We start from the raw sequence: 6,000 nt of genomic DNA on the forward strand, positions 1-6,000 counted from the left end.
CTCTTAATCAGTCTATATGTGTGTGTTCAAGGGAGAATAAGAGAGTGTCCTACACTCACGCTCTGTTTGTTTTGCTGGAAAACTTTCTGTAAAGATAGTTTTCCACATTTTCCAGTGTTTGGTAGCACAAAAAAAAACTAGTCAACGGAAAACTATCTTTAGTTAATGAAAAATCCTAATAAAAATAAGGCTTGTTTTTTATAGCTTGTTTTCCAAAAAAAAATTTTGGAAAACAATCTCTATCTCACAGTACGCTCTCTCACTCTCACTCTTTCTCTTTTTCCTTTTCTTTTTCTTTCCTCACACCCTCACTATCACTCACTCTGGTCTCTCCTCTTCCATAGATCTCTCTCCCTCACTCTCTCTCCATATTTCTCTTCCCCTTTATAACACAGTTCTTTGAATAGATTTTTTTTTCCTTCATTACTCAGTAATTATTTCATTCCTCTCTATCAACTTGCAAAAGAGAACATATTTGCAGTAGTAATTATTCATTCCTCTCTACCAAAATCTCAATTCTTTACTTTGAATTTCAAATTTGATTTTATTTTTTTCTCTAAGAAACTTTTGGTTTGATGGATTCCATGTATAAGTTTTTTTTTTGCACATAAAAGTGCTAAAAAAATATATATAAAAAATAAATAAGAAGAAAGAATGAATGAATGAAGTAAAAGACGAAAATTTTAAACATAGTGCCTATATGGCTCTAAATTACTTTTACATAGCACAATTTTTTTTGTTGATAGATACATTATGCAGATATTATGTAGTGATGATATATTTTGTAGATACATTATATAAATACATAATTTTGAGTAATATTAAAGACTTCTGGTTGACCATAGTAGACAATTAGTGTACTAGCAAAAAGAGTAGATAATGAAAAGTTATTGTTATTTTGTACTTATTAAAGATGTATTCTCTTGTCAATTTTACATATATAGACAAATGGTTAATATATATATATATATATATATATATATATATATATATATATAAATGTGTGTGTGTGTGTGTGTGTGTGTGGACGTTCTTATCCATATATGTAAGTAAAATGAGTGGTAGAGATCATGAAAATTTGACAGCTAATTTTTATTGTATATATTGTCAAAATTTTAGTATGAAAACTAAATTCATCCTTGGTTTTTTTTTTTTAATATTGATTACATTAGTTAGTTTACATAATACGCATGTTTTAAATTACACAAGAAATATAAAAAATAAAAATAAAAATAAAAATTTGCATACCAAATACCAGAAAACATTCTCAAGCTCATTTTCAAGGTCGTTACCAAACACTGGAAAATAATATAGTTTTCTAGAAAATGCTCTTTGGAAAATGAACAATTTTCCAGAAAATGTTGATGCTGAAACAAACAGAGTGTCACATACAAACTATTTCATTCTCTCTTACAAAATTTTGTATGTTTCGCTCTTTATAATTAATTGTCTAATTGGGCTAGCCTTTTGGACTATTCCAATTAGGCTTTAGTATGTGGCTTGAAGTGGGACAAAAAATGAACAAATAAGACTTTAACTCCAATGGGCCTTAGACTTTTTTGTTAACTCTTGACAAGTTTAAAATTACTATTAATTATATATTTTTTGATAAAAAATATATATATAATGGTACCATTAATTATATTTAATACCACTATATAAATATAATTGTACTCTAAGCCTTATTAATAAATTATATCCTAAGATTTATTATACATGCAACTCCTTCATAAAATATTCGTAGTAATACAAAGTCATGAATGTAAACTGTCACTTTGAAGATTACCACATCTTAATCCTTGAGTACCCAGTTTAATCCTTTAAGTTATTCATCATATATTTATGAAATTCAATTTTATAAATATATACTTTAGTAACTCCTTACTAAAGTGGTTAGGCCTAACACTCTAAATAACAAAACCCATTAAACTTATCTCAAAAGAATATTTTATATATCCGTTAAGAGATTAAATTTCATCTTGAGAATATATGTTCCATCAACACTAAATGTAGCTACCCAACATACTAAGATTTTGATCGTGACTTTAGACCTCGTTCCTGATATATCAAAGCAACTTACACTTCATGATTAGGTCCATTATTCTTTCAGGATTAAGAGTTCATGTAGATAGAAGTCATGAGATTTATTATTCATTTGACAGTTATTAAGAGAATAATAAATCTCACAGCGGTCTAGTTCAATATGTCTTAACTCTTAAAACATATCAACTAGAAGTCTCCACTTCCATGATCAAGACAAATCATCTTAGTTGATATGTTATAGTCTTTGCAGATGAAATGCCCAATTTCATCACCGACTACGAAATAAAATTATGAGTTTACAAAGAACTTGTGATTTATATCTTTTGTGACTAAATCACATACTATGCATCTCATTGACTATATGATGATATCCAAATATTCATGTTACCATTATTTTAAATAATAATAAAACAATTTTATTAATTACAACATAACGTCATATATAACATCATATAATAGGATTTATGGGCATTAATTCTAACACTAACTACTTGTAATACATTTTAATATTACTAATTTATATATATGGACTTGCTAAAACAAGGCACACCGAGCTGAATTAATAAATAAATCATCAATAATAATAATAATAATAATAATAATAATAATAAATAAATAAATAAATAGAGGCCAAGAGAAAATTAAGATTTTTAAATACTAAAGTCTCTCACGTAATGACAGCTGGTATATTCAATATCTTATAAAGCTGCCAAGTTCCTTACCAATTCCCAAAAAAAAAAAGAAAAAAAAAAAAGAAAAAAAAGAAAGAAAGAAGAAGCTGCCAAGTAATAATTTCTACAAATCCAAACCAACATTTGGCTCGATATTAAAATTGTGAGATGAAGACACAATTTAAAATTGTATCTTTAACTCACGATTTCAATTGTTTATACATGTGTGAATGAATATACTAATATGCAATAGTCGCTACTTTTATTGAAATTGAAATGCAATTCAAAGAGAATCACTCATTGGTCATTGCCATTATTTGTGAATGTTTAAATTGTTTGATTTACTTTTATGTTTATTGAGAAGTTATTGTATCTTCTCCAACTATTGAATGTCATTTTTGTTGTCAAAGACTCAAAATTGTAAAGAGTTATAGCCTTATAGGGTTATGAATCAATTTGAAAGCATAAAATCTCTTCTTGTTTTCTAATGGGATCTTTTCTTCATATATATATATATATATATATATATATAAAAGCATAAATCTCACGCGTGAGAGTGTGAGGTGCTGCTGAGTGATGCATGCTAAGAGAATTTTGTCATTCAGCCTTCCATCTCGTCATCTTCTAATTACTACCATGTGTCACTCTTTCACCTTTTGCATAGTCAAAACTTTAAATGAATTTATCCATTTAATCTTCCCCCTAACTCAACCCTCCACCTAAACAAATATTTTAATGACATATAATTTTTTTTATTTGTATTCAACAATAAATAATTTTATTTCCTTCAAAATTAAAATTAATAAAAGTACGACATGTAAATGCTAAGTCAATAAAACAATGGAGTGGAACATTGAAGGGGGAATGATTAGAGAAACGTCATAAGGCTTACATGCAAAAAGAGGCATATGATCATATACAAGATCTCTATCGCTGTTATTGTCTTGCAGTACCGTCCAAAAACCTATGGCGTATAGCGGCTTGGACCTTGGAGTTATTCACATAAACCCATCATGCTTATTATTATTAGAGAAATTATTTGCACACGATTTGTATCAGCTTGGACAAAATTTTTAACCTATTTTTTTTATTTTACACCGTTACTTTTCAAAAACATCCATATCAAATAGTACCATTATTAAAATATTATTTATTTATTAATTTTTTATTATTATCTCAAATCATCCCCTCTTTCTCTGTATATATGAGTAAATAAATATTAAAAAATACATCTGCATGTGAATAGCTAGTACTCTTGTATGTTTACATGGTTATTATAGCAATTAATCCTTGTATATTTACATTATTACTATAACATCAATCTAAATTTACACATGTTTATATGGATTGATGTGAGCAAGGCCGGCCCAAGTGTTTCGGAGGCCTAAGGTGAAATCTTCAAATGGGGCCATCTTCAAATGGGGCCTTTAAGTTATCACTTAAATAATATTTAACTAATAATAATAATTTTTTTAAAATCCATTCTTTTTACTTTTTAATATGATTTATTTTCATTGTCACATCAAATTATAAAAGTTATGAAGACCACCATGCATCCTTGGTGCAATAATCACTCCACAAGTATAAGTTCTTATGGAGTGAAAGGGGCAATGGCCAAGATTTAAGTTTCTAGAAAAGAGTTTCACACATACATACACTTAGATTAGGTTAGAGTAGAATTTTTATTTTGTATAAAAATAATAAAATGAATAAAAGTTATGTAGTAAAATCTATAGTATTTTTAACATTTTCCTATTTAAATTACTTGTGATTAGTAACATGTCTATTTGTAAGCCCTATTTATTCAAATTTGTTTTATCTCTATCTCTAACATTACTTAATTATTTGAGCTTTCTTTTTTTTATACATGATAGAATTTCTACTATAGCTTAATTTAAGTGTATATGTGTGTGAAGCTCCCTCCTGGAGACTTGAACCCTGACTCTTGCCCCCTACACTCTACAAATATTTATACTTGTAGAGTAACCACCGCACTAAGGGGGAGCGGTGGTTGAGCTTTCTTAATAGTAAAAAAAATGTAAACTAAAATGTTTTAATATCTCCCAAAAATATTTATATAAAAAAATTGTCACCAAATTTGGGGCCTTCTTTAGTAAGGGGGCCCTAGGCAATGGTCTTATTGGCCTAAGCCTAAGGCCGGCCCTGGATGTGAGTGATTTTTTAAGTTGGATGTACAAAATTTACCCCTTATGTTATTATACATTTGCTAATTACTAGCTATTATTGGCAGACAAAAACATAATTTCAGTGGTATGTTCATATCAGTATCAGCAACAATTTACTATCTAAGATTTGTTATTAAAATATTATAAACATAACAATTTTCTTATTATTACTATATATTTTTATCAAAACCGGCTATGACATTGTTTTTCAACCATCACTAAGGTACCATATTGCAAAATGAACAATGGCGGAGTAACATTTTTTGGGTAGCCAGGGTAGGATCCCCAAAAAATTTCAAATATATATATAGTACGTAGGCTCCCCTCCCTCCCAAAAAAAATAAATTTAAAATTTTGATATATTTATATAAATAGGATTTTTTGTGTGTGTGTGAAAGGAATGGCAATAATTTTTTAAATATGGGGCTAACAAATTAAATAGAAAGGGTTTTTACTTTTTAGTTTTTTCTTGCTCTTCCAAAAAAGAAAAACTCTTTACTTACTAGAGATTGATGGCGTGTGGAAGAATTTGGCAACCACTGGAGGCAGTAAAGTAATGTAAAGCAATTCACTCCATTTGTTATATATAATTTATAATAATACGATGCAGCCCAATCTTCGGTAGTAGTACTATATGGCATTTGTAAATATAACAGCATTCTCATCAGATGTTTCAAAAAAAAAAACTTATTTTGACACATTAAATACCTACTTTATCATTTTACCACATCATTTTACAATATTTCATTTATTATATATTTTATCCTTCAATTCTATACATTAAAATAATATTTACTACACGTTAAAATAATATATGACCTCCTCCAATCATCATCATCATCATCATCAACACCAACAACAACAACAACGGCGGTACAACCACCACTGCCGCAACAACGGCCACCAACAACCATGCCGCAGCAACTGCCACAGCCACAATCGGCACAAACCCACATCCACCACTAGGACAAACTCACTTCCACCAAATCAAACAAACTCACTTCCCAAATCCACCAAATCAATTATAAAATTAATAACAACGAGCAAAGATTGGACATACACCGAGACATATGACAAGAGTTTCCGATCAGCGAGCTCTG

Source organism: Castanea sativa, chromosome 9 (assembly GCF_040712315.1).
Source record: "Castanea sativa cultivar Marrone di Chiusa Pesio chromosome 9, ASM4071231v1".
NCBI classification, from domain to species: domain Eukaryota; kingdom Viridiplantae; phylum Streptophyta; class Magnoliopsida; order Fagales; family Fagaceae; genus Castanea; species Castanea sativa.